The following is a 15,318-nucleotide window of genomic DNA, read 5'->3' on the forward strand; positions in this document are numbered from 1 at the left end:
CAATAATGGTGGGATGAACGCACATTGCAAGCCTATACTCTATCACCACTTGTATTTTGTTTTGGACCCCCCGCTCCTTTACTCTCAAACCTTCCCCTGTCTTATTTTAGCAGATGCGACTTTATCAAAATGAGACGCTTTCCCAGGCGACTTTATATACGCCAGATGTTTCGCAATTATCCTAGGAGAAACTTCAGACTTCTAAATCAGGTCTTGACAAAGTTCACGTAGGCTGGGAAACACCCACGGCCCTTTTTATTTAAGCTGTACCAAAAAAGTGCTCCAGCTTTGCCCAATGCTGCCTGTGCAATTCATTGGAGACTTCTGATGAAACAGCCGTTGAATGGGTACGAAACGCATCGAGCCGCACCCACTTTGGAGTGGACGTTTTGGAGAACAGCTTCAGACACATTGACTAACCCGCTGATATCTCAGGGTCTGGATAACCATCAAAACAGCAACAGTGGAGCAGTGGAAAACATTTCTCCCTAGAATTTGGCCTTTCCTACATGGGACAACAGTCACCCCATGTCCCACACACATCTGTCCTATTGGCAGGCATGAAGAAATGACAAGGTGAAAGGCTGCAACCATATAAAATGGACTGAATGGGTGATCTTATAAAGAGAGGTTTTAGCAATCAGTTTTATTACTGAAGGTAAACGTTGACGTCGTTATGTATACAAATATTATAGTTATAATTGTCACAATCCTAGGCACGGTGATTCCCCAGACACGCCAGTCTGCAAGTCCCTGCCACGTGACACATTACTGGATACCCAACTGTGTGTCTATGCCAACACAATTTTCGCTTGTCACCAACTAAAGTACCTTTTGGACCTAGTACATGACAGCTCTGGTTCTGCCGACACACAAAATAATGAATATTACGATAGCGCTCTGTCGAATTCTTCAGAGACTTGCACTGGATATACAACATATACCAAAACTATATTATCATTTTTTTAAGTTAAAACACTACAAGGCTAATGACAAGATAAAGGTTACAAAGTAAAGGGGACAAGTCTAAGTCACAGGTAAAAACTATTTCAAAGAAGATAAAAATAGGGAAATAAAACCCCACAGAACCAATTCTGTGCAGCAGGAGACAGTGGGGCGGAGTGGAACCTCTCCTGGAGCATTACAGACAAAATCCGGGACCTGCCCCATTCCACCAGCATGAACAGTTTTACTTGTGCGAGTCACGTATTGAAGATCTGCAAACTGCACTCACTCACAGCCCCCACCTCAGGAATCTTATCTGTCCCATGGGGACTCCAAGTCATTCCTGCAGGGGCTGGCTAATTACCTTTCCTTACACTTTCAACAAACAAAACAATTGAGGGGGATCTGGTGTGTGTAAGAGGGACCCCCTATGGGTCAGTACACAACCTGTTTGTGGATACACAAGCCAAACCTGGTCCTCATTGCTGATAAGTATCCAGGGAAATTGTGTTCCTTTGATTCTAGGCTAATTAGATAGCAGCCAGGCTAGGACCTGGAGGGGTGCCGGACGCGGTCCCGACAGTTGGGATCCTGACAGTCATTTACCCGATGTTGGGATCCCGAGAGTCAAAACCCCGTCGGCCACCGGCTATTCTCCCGCGTGGGAGTCCACGACCCCCATAGAGAGAGAATAGAATAGGTGGCGAGCGTAGCAAGTGCAGTGAGCCCACAAGGGTCTTTGTTGCGCTCACCATGACTGTCGGGATCCCCACTGTCGGAACCCCATACCACACCCGACCCGACCATCATAAACAGGGGCTATGGGTCTCCAGGAAGGATATTCCATCTGCTTCCCTGCGCTTTCTCTGCATCTTCACCTTCAGCGGCGGTCCGGCTGTGCAGGGGCTGTTAGACAACGACCTTCTCACACACAACTTCTTCATAACCACACAGGACAAATGCCGGTCACTTATCAATAACATTATTATTTACAGTTAGGCCCATTCTGGCCTCCAATCATGACAAAAAATGATTAAATAAAATTATATTCAAATGAAGTGAGAAGATTAATCCATTGTGGTAATATGGAGATGGGGGGGGGGCATAGATTCTGGGTGACTGGCGGGATCCATCCACACAGGGAAGAAAAAGGTGTGACCAGTGGCGTAACTATAAATTTTGCTCCCCCCTGCCAAAAAATTTGTGGTGTTTCCCCAGCGTGTGACGTGATGACATCACACGCATAACGGAGAAGCTGAAGCAGGAGAGAGGAAGAGAGACCGGCAGACACTGCCGCTTCCCTTGGCTCCGACACATCTCAGGCCGCTCTCCGCCCTAGCACACCCATCTGCCCGCTCATCCTGTACACAGCCAATACCCGGCTCTGTATACAGTCAATTGAATCAGTGGAGGGATTTGTCATCTATGCCATGGCCGCAACCGTGCTGCGGCTGACTCGCCTTCAGTGCTCAGCCAGTGGGCAGCGGCAGGCAGCAGCATGTCAATGCGTCGAGCAGGTACCGGCGCCCACATAGACCCCGCTGTGGCTTGCTCCCCCAAGCGGCAGCTGGGGCTGCCTTACAGTAGTTACGCCACTGGGTGTGACCACACACTAGTGAGGGCACAGGTCACTATCGTACAGCAGCACAGGTCGCTAACACACAGGAGGCACAGGTCACTAATATACAGGGGGACACAGCAGCACAGGTCACTAACATAGGTGGCACAGCAGAACAGGTCACTAACACTTGGGGGCACAGGTCACTAACACAGAGGGGGCACAGCAGTAAAGGTCACTAACACACGACACACAGAAGCACAGGTACCTAATGCACAGCAGCACCAGTCACTAACACAGGGGACACAGCAACACAGGTCACTAACACACGGGGGCACAGGTCACTAACACACACAGTGGCACAGCAGCACAGGTTACTAACACAGAGAGGGCACAAGACACTAACACACTGGGGCACAGCCGCACACGTCACTAACACACAGAAGGCACAGGTAACTAATATACAGGGGGACACAGCAGAACAGGTCACTAACACGGGGCACAAGTCACTAACACACAGGGGGCACAGCGGCACAGGTCACTAACACACAGGTCACAGCAGCAGCACAGGTCTCTAATACACAGTGGGCACAGCAGCACAAATCACAAACACACGGGGGCACCGCAGCACAGGCCACTAATACACATTTGGCACAGCAGCACAGGTCACTAACACACAGAGGGCACTATCACACATGGTGGCACAGAAGCACAGGTACCTAATGCACAGGGGGCACAGCAGCACAGGTCACTAACATGGTGGATCAGCAGCACAGGACACTAACACACTGGGGCACAGCAGCACAGGTTACTAACACACAGGGGACACAGCAGCACAAGTCACTAACACAGAGTGGAACAGTAGCACAGGTCACTAACACACTGGGGCACAGTAGCACAAGTCATTAACACACAGGGGACACAGCAGCACAAGTCACTAGCACACAGGGGTCACAGCAGCACATGTCACTAACACACAGAGGACACAGCAGCACAGGTCAATAACACACAGGGGACACAGCAGCACAGGTCACTAACACACAGTGGACACAGCAGCACAGGTCACTAACACACGGTGGCACAGCAGCAGCACAGGTCACTAACACGTGGCACAGCAGCACAGGTCACTAACACACGGGGCACAGCAGCACAGGTCACTAACACACAGGGGACACAGCAGCACAAGTCACTAACACACAGGGGGACACAGTAGCACAAGTCACTAACACACAGGGGGCACAGCAGCACAGGCCACTAACACAGAGGGGACACAGCAGCACAGGTCACTAACACACAGGAGACACAGCAGCACAGGTCACTAACACACACACGGTGGCACAGCAGCACAGGTCACTAACACACAGGGGACACAGCAGCACAGGTCACTAACACATGGTGGCACAGCAGCAGCACAGGTCACGAACACACACGGTGGCACAGAAGCACAGGTCACTAACACACACAGTGGAACAGTAGCACAGGTCACTAACACACACAGTGGAACAGTATCACAGGTCACTAACACAGGGGACACAGCAGCACAAGTCACTAACACACAGTGGAACAGTAGCACAGGTCACTAACACACTGGGGCACAGTAGCACAAGTCATTAACACACAGGGGACACAGCAGCACAAGTCACTTGCACACAGGGGTCACAGCAGCACATGTCACTAACACACAGAGGACACAGCAGCACAAGGGCAGGATGTATTAAAATACATTGCCGCCCGCCGCAATGCCAGCGCATATGTACTAACATATGCAGCTGGCATCGCGGTTCGGTGACGGAGCCCCCCCCCCGCGATACCTATACTGTGGTGTGTGTGGGGGGTCTCCATCATCTCCCTGCCGCCTGCTTCTCCCCTCACGCCGGGGACAGCTAAGCAGGCTGTCCCCAGCATCTCCTCCTCCCCCCCTGCAGCTGGAAGGACGTCTGGCTGCCTTGCTAGGGGGAGGAGGGGTTTACCTTCTGGGGTCCAGGAGGACCTTTCAGGAAGGTAAGCTCAAGGGAGAGGGGGGATCGGCGAGGCAGTGGGGTTGCAGCGGGAGGCGAAAAGAAGCCTATAGGCTTCTATAGGGTATTGCCACCCAAAGGTGTTGATACCCTACAATGCGGTATCGATGCGGCTGGGTTTTAATACATGGAAAAATGCAGTAAAACCAGGGTTTTACAGCATTTTCAGTTTAATACATCTCGCCCCAAGTCACTAACACACAGGTGGCACAGCAGCACATGTCACTAACACATAGGGGACACAGCAGCACAAGTCACTAACACACAGGGGACACAGCAGCACAGGTCACTAACACAGAGGGGACACAACAGCACAGGTCACTAACACACGGTGGCACAGCAGCACAGGTCACTAACACACAGGTGGCACAGCAGCACGTCACTAACACACAGGGGACACAGCAGCACAAGTCACTAACACAAGGGACACAGAAGCACAGGTCACTAACACACAGGGGACACAGCAGCACAGGTCACTAACACACAGGGGACACAGCAGCACAGGTCACTAACACACAGTGGACACAGCAGCACAGGTCACTAACACACAGGAGGCACAGGTCACTAATATACAGGGGGACACAGCAGCACAGGTCACTAACATAGGTGGCACAGCAGAACAGGTCACTAACACACATGGTGGCACAGGTCACTAACACACAGGGGACACAGCAGCAAAAGTCACTAACACATACAGGGGGCACAGCAGCACAAGTCACTAACACACAGGGGGCACAGCAGCACAGGTCACTAACACACAGGAGACACAGCAGCACAGGTCACTAACACACACGGTGGCACAGCAGCACAGGTCACTAATGATAGGGTTCAGTTATACTTATCAACCTTCGATGTCAGCCAGAGGATTCATCTTCTAAGTGACGGCCGGAGATCAGTTAAAATGACACACACACACACACACACACCAATGGAGTATGCTAGTCAGACAGTGATCTGAAGTTTAATCTTAGGGTGCTCATAGTTATACCAAAAATGTGGAATGCAATCCACATCATTGCTCATTAAATGTTTCTTTTGAAGTTTTGAGCTAAAGCAATAAATTCACACTTTTTGATAAGATGGCAAAAGTTTCTTTATGATATAAATTATTGGATCAATGTCGATAAGCAAGCAGTAACCTTGCCTCCTCCTTCTGATTCTCACAACATTCCAAAACGCTATCTTCATGTCGCAGGTGCAATATCTTCTGACCTTGGTAACATCTCTTGAAATCACCTCAAACTTTCCATCTTATGCTGAAATTAAAATCTGTTCTGCTAGAAGCATTTTAAGGAAAATACATCTTAAAGGGACAGTGACAGTTCTGAATAACATATAAAACTTAAACCTTATATGTATATAAAAGGTGAGAATCATATCTATACTCGATCATTAACACACCGGGGACACAGCAGCACAGGTCACTAACACATGGTGGCACAGCAGCACAGGTCACTAACACGGTGGCACAGCAGCAGCACAGGTCACTAACACGGTGGCACAGCAGCAGCACAGGTCACTAACACACACGGTGGCACAGCAGCACAGGTCACTAACACACACACAGTGGCACAGCAGCACAGGTCACTAACACACAGGAGACACAGCAGCACAGGTCACTAACACATGGTGGCACAGCAGCACAGGTCACTTACACGGTGGCACAGCAGCAGCACAGGTCACTAACACACACGGTGGCACAGCAGCACAGGTCACTAACACACACAGTGGCACAGCAGCACAGGTCACTAACACACAGGAGACACAGCAGCACAGGTCACTAACACACAGGAGACACAGCAGCACAGGTCACTAACACGGTGGCACAGCAGCAGCACAGGTCACTAACACACACAGTGGCACAGCAGCACAGGTCACTAACACATGGGGTACAATACCACAGGTCACTAACACACAGAGGGACACAGGTCACTAACAGGACTGACAGGACTGCCAATATCTGAATATCACTCTGCATCCAGATACACAGACGGCATCCAGATGTCAGGGACACTCCTGAACCCAATGGTTTTGATACAATTCCCAGCAGGCCCTTTAATGCCCCGCAATCTGGGACTTCAGGGGAAGCCTGGGGTTGAACCCTTTATTAGGGAGGCCACCACTCCCCTGGAACCCCACCCAGGGCTGACCAGCCAGGGTGATAATGCTTTTGTCGAGAACCGTGTGTAAAAAGTCTCCCCCGGCTGTGGCATTACCCTGCTGGCTGTTATACCCCGATGCTGGTTCCAAAATACGGGGAACCTATAGGTGTACTGCATTCTTATCCCCCCTGCAGCTACTCCAAAACACCCCACCCTTCCAATACTAAAATTTATTGATTGTGGCCTCTATGTGGAAGGGGTTCCTGTAGCACAGGGTTTCTAGGCCAAATGAGCAGGGTTCACCAGTTATCCTGAAGGCTACGATCGGTGATGTGTCCCTATTCTGGGCTGTGTTATCGCCTGATCAAAACCAAAGAAATATCTGTCACCTTCCTGTAAGACAATTCAACACCACTGCAGATGTTGTGTCTCCTAAATGGGGTTGGCCAAGAAGACAGTGCCAGGTACACATGAGCTCCTGCTGTGTATAGTAATCATACTCTTTTATTGTGTACCACTGTATGTTACTGTCCTGTGCCCCATGTGTTACTGTCCTGTGCCACTGTGCCCTGAATGTGATACTGTGCCCCCAGTGTGCGACTGTCCCATGCTTCTGTGCCCTGTGTATCACTTCACGGTTTCACGCTTCTGTGCCCCATGTGTTACTGTCCTGTGCCCCATATGTTACTTTCCGGTGCTTATGTGCCCCGTGTTACTGAATGTGATACTGTGCCCCCAGTGTGCGACTGGCCTGTGCTTCTATGCCCCATATGTTACTGTCCTGTGCTTCTTTGTCTGTTTTTTATTGTCATGTGCCACTGTGTCTCCTGTGTGTTACTTTCCTGTGCCCCTGTATGTCACAGTCCTGTGCTGTGGTGTCCCCTGTATGTCACTGTCCTGTGCCACTGTGGCCCCTGTGTATCACTGACCTGTGTTGGCCAAGGCCATGCCCGATGCCTCCATTAGTGGTGTTTCCACAAACTCAGCAATTTTTAACAAAATACAGAGGAAGTGATTTAAACTGGGTGAAATCTCTGGCACCAGCTCAGATGTGGAGCAGATGGCAATGGATTACAGAATTCTGACTTTGAACTGGAGCCTGCAGAAGTGGTTGGTGGAGGCCGACCCAGCAAACTCCCAATGCACTTGCTATAGCAGCAGAGAGATTTGGGGATTTGCAACAAATGTCCAAGCCTCATATCTTCATTCCAAAAGCTTTGTCAAACCAAAAAGTTCGTTAATCCAGGACCCCCAGGCCCAAAACCCGATGGCAGCTTACGCTTCTGTAATGACTTTAGACAGTTAAACAGTGTATCACTGACTACAGGACGCCGCAGTGATTCCACCTGTTGGAAAGTTTGGCCCACAGCAATATTAAACTACTCGTGTCTGGGGCGTGGTCACGGCGGTAGGAGCGTGAGGACGTGTGAGGTAGTGCTCCCCTCCGACCCCATCCGTCTCCATGTAAGGGAGCGGGAAATGTACGGCCCAGTGCCCGCTAGATGAGACTTCACGCCGGGGTGGATGTCCTGCATGTGACGTCTCTCACTACGTGGTGGCTGTTCCTGTGAGAGTGCCGCGAGAAGCATAAAGCCGGTGTTGTGCCTCCCGTGTCGCGGCTCCAACCGACGTGGATAGCAGGCGGGTGGCTGAGACGGCGGCTGCTGTGACGGAGAAGACGGGAGTGGAGGTGAGCAAGGTACTCAAGAGAGCGTGTATGAACACTGTGTCTCCCTCGCTCCCCCTCCTACGGCTGATACACAAACGATATACATTGCCTGAACTCTCGGTGCCTGTGTCCTATCTGCGCTTTGTACACACTATCAGTGGAACATGCATGTGGCTGCGCCTGGTGCCTAAAAGAAGCGTGGAGGTAGCAGTCTGCGGCGCAGCAGTCAAAACAAACGCTGAAGTATAATCTGTTCGCGGTAGGCGCAGCACTTACAGTCACCACAGCACCCATATTCAAGACTGCTGTAGACTCTGGTTGCCAAAGGGGTGAGCTACAAACCAATCTTTGAAGTGTATTAGCAGCCTTTGTATACACCTCCTGGAAATTAATATAATTGTGATCTGAAGTTACCTGGGATTGGGAAATTTATTGACAGATTGGATGGTGTGTAGCCATTCTGAGGGTGTTTGCAACCGTTCAATTGCTGATACAAATTATTGTCTGGACAGTAATAATATTATCTGGAGCAATAAATTGTCTGTACCCTTTACTGGTCCAATATGGGGAAAACTGGGGCGGCAGCAACTCGCCTAGAGAAATATGCAAGGACTCAGCCTGGGAACACGTCGCAAACATCTCACACTACCCCGCATACTACTCCTATCAAGGAAAAATCCCCGGCTGATGTTCCGGAGATTAGTCTGCAGCAAATCTTAGAAGCTATAAACAGCAGTGAGAAGCGACTTGGAGATAAAATAAATAATGTGCAAGCAGATGTTCTCCAGATAAAACAAGATATCACTACAATTAAAGCCAGGATGAAAGAAGCAGAAAATCGTATCTCCGTAATGGAGGACTCCAATGTGAAGATACAACATACGGTGGGGGAAATGGCCACTCAGATTCGTGATATAAAACACAAGCTTTCAGACATGGAAAATAGATTACGACGTAACAACATCAGACTTGTGGGGGTACCTGAGCGCGCAGAGGGGGACGACACCCCAAAATTCGTGGAAGGCCTCATAAGTAGCTGCTATGAAAGATCTTCATTTTCCAACCAATTTGCAGTGGAGAGAGCACATAGAATTCCTGCTAGACCACCTCCACCTGGCGCACCACCACGAACACTCATCTTCAAAATGCTAAATTATAGAGACAGAGATACACTACTTCGGCTGAACCGTACGAAAGGCTCCTTGGAGCACGAAGGGAAAAAAATCTCAGCATTCCCCGACTTCTCACCTGATATTCAAAAAAGCCGTGCTAAATTTGCGGAGATTAAAAAACGTTTGAGAGATCTCAATATAAGCTATTCGATGTTGTTTCCCGCAAAATTGAAAGTTATAGTCGATGGTGAATCTCTGTTCTTTCAAACGTCTATGGAAGCAGGCCAATGGCTAGATAGAAGAAAACCAGCCATGTATCAACTGGCTCCCTGAACTGGAGTATTAGTAGTTTTGTAAACTCATTGTTCTAAATGGTCGGGGGGGAGGGCGTAAGCAACTGCCTTAACATGCTAAAGTGATCAAGGGATTTAGTAGCCTCTGTAAGTAAAGTATAAATGTTTTTGTTTTTTTTCTTTGTTCTGGGGTTGTGCGGTTTGGGAGATGGAGGGCTGTTAGATATGCCGGGATCCGGGGGGCATATAGGGAGGGGGGGGGAGGGGAAATGTGTTGTATGTTGTTTTGTATGTAATGTTCGACCAGGCAAAGACAATAGAAGATTGCAAAGTGAATATACATTGGCGGTTTTTACAATGGAGTTGACGTTATATATTATTGTACTTATAGACCCTGTGAGTACATAAAATTTAAACAACTTAATGGTTCGCATTGTAGCTTGGAACGTAAGAGGAATCAATGATAAAATAAAGCGCTCCTTAGTAATGCGCCAGATTAGACAAAATAAGGCAGATATTATATGCCTAATGGAAACACATCTTACTGGTACTAAATTACTAACTCTAAACAGACCTTGGGTCAATAAGTCGTATCATGCTCCATTTACATCGCATGCAAGGGGTGTTTCGGTTTTACTTAAAAAAACAGTAGCATTCAAAGGCAATAGAGTCAAGATAGACCCTGGTGGTCGCTATATTTTTATAGATGGAGTGTTTAATGCAATGTCGTTGCTGTTGTTTGCTATATATATTCCCCCTCCTTTCACTTTTGATGTTTTGGTGGCAGCAGCTGATTTTGCAGCCATCACACCAGGAATACCAGTATTGTGTATAGGTGATTATAATAACGTATTGAATCCTCAGTTAGATAGGTGGAAACTGCCGCAATCATGCAGACAAGTTATTAATAATGCCGAAAGGTTCAGAAATTTTGTAGATGATATGAGCTGGATAGATATTTGGAGGGCAGTCAATATAAAGCTGCGACAATTCTCATGCTTTTCAACATCTAAGGAAGCATTTTCAAGAATTGACCTGGCACTAATATCGAAAGAGTTAATGCCATATGTCGCAGAGGTATGTTATAAAACCAGAGGTATCTCAGATCACTCTCCTCTGGAGGTTGAAATTATTGATTCAACCCCCAGAGGACATACCTTTTGGAAATTCAATCCGACCTGGTTAACAAACAATACAGTTATCTGTGGTTTGACTGAACAGTGGGAAGAATTCATGTCAATTAACAACGGAACAGTGTCGGATATAATGTTATGGGATGCATTCAAAGCTTTTCTGAGGGGCACCCTTATAAAAAAAACGGGGGAAATAAAGAAAAATAATAGACAGAAGATCTCTGATCTTGAGAGTGCCTGTAATAGGTGTGAAGCGCATTACTTAACAGTTGGCACATCAGAAGCTAAGAATGCCTGGATGATTGCTAAAGAAAAATGGCTAGAATACTTAAGTACTGAAAACCTTAAATATATTCAAGTTAGTTCGCAGAAGTTTTATGCACTTTCAGATAGAATCAGCAAATATCTAGCCTTTTTCACGAGAGCAGAAAAATCTATGAATGTTATCAGTGCGATCACCGACAGTGAAGGTAATATACAGAATAAAACAGAGGAAATCAACTCGGTATTTAAAAATTTTTACTCATCACTTTATACCTCAAAAAGTATACAAAATTCACAGCAAATAAAATCTTTTCTGGAGAATATAAAACTACCTGCATTGTGTGCAGAAGATAGATTAGAATTGGAAGCGCCCATAAATATTAATGAAGTGATATATGCGATAAAAATGCTCCCGTGTGGGAAGGCCCCAGGTCTAGACGGTATTCCGATTGATGTTTATAAAAAATTCACCGAGTTTTTTGCACCACATTTACTAAAATTGTATACCTCGTGCTTTGAAGGCGGGGCATGCCCGCTGACAATGTTGGAAGCAAAAATAATTCTAATTTTAAAACCAGGGAAAGAATCTATCAACCCTGAACATTATAGACCTATATCACTAATATCGTCAGAGGCTAAGATACTAGCTAAAATATTAGTAACAAGATTAAACAGAGTTTTAGCGAAAATAATCCATCCAAATCAAACTGGATTTCTACCAGGTAAATCCACAGCTTTGAATATTAGAAAGGTATTTAGCCACCTTCAAATTGAACAAAATATATCTGATAAATCAGCAATAATGGCATTAGACGCGGTAAAGGCCTTCGATGTTATCGAATGGAAATATCTTTGGGAAGTAATGAAAGCCTTTGGTTTTGGCAAAAACTTTATTAAGTGGATCCAAATTTTATATAGCAACCCAACGGCCAGAGTATGTACTAATGGATGGACATCTTCCCCTTTTTGTCTACAACGTGGTACAAGACAGGGGTGCCCCTTGTCACCAAGTCTTTTTTCCCTGGCAATTGAACCCCTTGCCTGCGCAATTAGAATGAGTCCAGACATTATAGGATTCTCATCTGGTGTGGGCGTTGATACAGTGGCGCTATATGCTGATGATCTGCTGGTTTTCATGCGAGACTATTCTATCTCAGCCCGTAAAGTGCTAGATCTTATCACGGAATTTGGCACCTACTCAGGTTTCAGTGTAAATACCAGCAAATCAGGCATTCTAGCCCTGAAGCAACAATCACCAAACACCACGATAGTAGCATTGCCCATTAGTTGGACTGAGTCAATTAAATATCTAGGGATAGTTATCTCTCGTGACCCATTTGAATTTCATCAACTAAATATCCAACCATTGCTCAATTATATTATAGCAAAATTCAAAACATGGAGTAGATTAAACCTTACTGTCACGGGACGAATAAATATAATAAAAATGGTTATTTTACCTAAAATCCTTTATGTTATCGGTCAATCACCACTGTACCTGCCAAATTCATTGTTCCAAAAATTAAATTCAATAATCTCTTCTTTCATATGGAACAAAAAAAGGGTCAGAATAAGTGCAAACTCCCTAACTCGCAAAAAAACCCAAGGTGGACTTGCCCTTCCTAACATGAGGTGGTATTATTTAGCAGGGCAGCTATTGCATTTAAAAGATTGGATTAATTCAACTCAAGATAGTTGTCTAGTCGGCCATCTAATAGCAAGTACAGGACAAAACCACACGCCGCTGCAGCACTTGCTAATAGGAAGAATCAAAAAGAAAGATCCCCCTATAATGGTACAAGCTATTAAAGTCTGGCGGGAGGCCAACAAGAAATTGGGCTGCACAGAGTTAGATGTTGAACATCCCCTATCAGATTATTGGAATCTTAGAGAACTGAGATCTCTTAAGCCAGATGCTATCTGGGCACCGTATGGTGTGCTAGCAGTTAGCCAATTATACGATCAAGAAGGGCTAAAGACATATGCTAACTTGACAGAGGAGTACTCACTTCCTAAATCTTATTTCTTTAGGTATTTACAATTACGAAACGCTTTAGAAGCTCAGTTTAAAAATAACACCCCAATATTTGTAATATCACCTGTTAAAAAAGAGTTGCAAAAAAATCAGAAAAAGGGACTATCTATTATATACAATAAGCTACTAGATGCAGCCAGCTCAGATGGTCTCTTCTGTCTTGCTCAGAAATGGGAGGCAGATCTGGGTAAATTCTTGGATGGTGAGTGGGAAATGGCATTAGCCTCAGTAAACTATGCAACGAACTCAATTAGAATGCAACAGATACAATTATATATAATGCATAGATCCTATATAACAATGACTAAACTGTTTAAGATGAAAGGTAGGGCAACAGCACTATGTCCAAAATGTAATAGAGAAGAGGGATCATTTTGGCACCTTATTTGGGACTGTGTAATTACCAGGAAGTTTTGGGAGATAGTCAGGACAACGTTAATGAGTACAGGAATTCCGGAACGTGTACTGAATCCCAAATGTTGTATCCTCTCTATATGTCATGATAATTCTTTAAATAAATATGATAAACTGTATGTGTATAATGTATGTGCGGTGGCCAAAACTATGATTGCTAGAACATGGCTGTCTAAAAATAAACCAGATAGAGACGAGTGGTTAGCATTAATTAAGCACACAATTGCACAAGAAAAATATTTTTATTTAAGTAAAAATAAACTAAACACTTTTGAAATGATATGGCACAAGTGGCAGTTTCATAGCTAGGGTTCACAATAATAACTGCACGCATAAAATGATTGATAATAAAAAATTTTATAAAGACTCACCAAAAATTTTTTTTTTTTTTTTTTTTTTTTTTTTTTACTCACGAACGTAAAAATCTCACAGTCATTTATTTTAATAAGTAGAATAGACCTCAAAGGTCAACAGCAAAGAGAAATATGCACACAATGTCTATAGCCCGTCTCTGAATCTGTAGTGTTTAAATTAGGGAGCTACGCATGGACATAGTGTCAGGTCAAATACAAGGTCACCATTATAAAGAGGAAAATCCATTATTGGAACCCCAATCACAGTGTACTTAGTTTAAGGAAAAGTATGTAATCAGTTGCCAGTCACGTAATTATAATTGTATTAATAGAGTCAATGCCTTGGTATATGCTTAGTTGTAATGTTTATGTGATTAACGTAAATGTATTGTTTGTAATCTTTTTTGGAATTTAGTCTGGTCTTTGTAAGTGTATGTTATGTGTTAAAAATGCAAATAAAAAGTATATTTAAAAAAAAAAAAAACTACTGTCTCACAGTGTCTCACAGTGGCCTTTTGGCTGTTCCAACCTACTGTATGCCCACAGCCAAGTGTAAAGATAGCGCTCTCTACCCCTGAAGAGCATTTCCGCATAAGGTCCTATACTTGATGGTAGAGAAGAAGTGCCTGACCACAAAGTGGTCCATATAGGCACTTTTATACTAATTGCTGAGGGTAGACTTCTTATTCATGGACCACTCTCTGGTTACAAATCAATGCAGTGATACCGAGAGGTGATCACAAAGGATACTAGGCGGTTCCTGGCACTACATCCAGTGGAGCATGTTGTCCGTGCAGCCTGGCACAGCTGAAATGATCAGAGTACATCAGGAGCTCCCTTTGAAGACCAGATGGAAGTGTCATGTGGCTGCCAGCTGTGGAAGAGGAGAAGGCCAGGGTAGATATTAAGGCTATTTGACTGTATGACCAGTTCCATAACAGCCGGCCAGTGGCTGGAGAGAAGTTCTATGTAATCTATCCACAGGGCCATAAACCCTTTACTAGGATGCATTCAGCATCCAGACTACCACCAAGAGACCAGAGCTGGAATCAAGACAGTGCTGGAATCTAGACATCACTGAGGATACCTGCGTCATAATCCCGACTACCACCAGGAGACCAGAGCTGGAATCTAGACATCACTGAGGATACCCGCGTCAGAATCCCGACTACCACCAGGAGACCAGAGCTGGAATCTAGACAGAACTGGAATCTAGACATCACTGAGGATACCCACATCAGAATCCAGACTACCACCAGGAGACAGAGCTGGAATCAAGACATCACAGGATACCTGCATCAGAATCCTGACTACCACCAGGAGACCAGAGCTGGAATCTAGACATTACCGAGGATACTTGTGTCAAAATCTCGACTACCACCGGGAGACCAGAGCTGTAATCTAGGCATCACCGAGGATACT

General features: G+C 45.7%; 1 protein-coding gene across 1 annotated transcript in view; it reads left to right on the forward strand.

Moving 5' to 3' along the window:
* The window catches only part of LOC146007411 (uncharacterized), a 215,611-nt gene that overhangs the window by 21,587 nt on the left and 178,706 nt on the right, over window positions 1–15,318 (forward strand). The gene's annotated exons all lie outside the window — the stretch shown is intronic.

The sequence above is a fragment of the Crinia signifera genome, chromosome 6 (genome assembly GCF_055691185.1).
Source record: "Crinia signifera chromosome 6, ASM5569118v1, whole genome shotgun sequence".
NCBI lineage: Eukaryota > Metazoa > Chordata > Amphibia > Anura > Myobatrachidae > Crinia > Crinia signifera.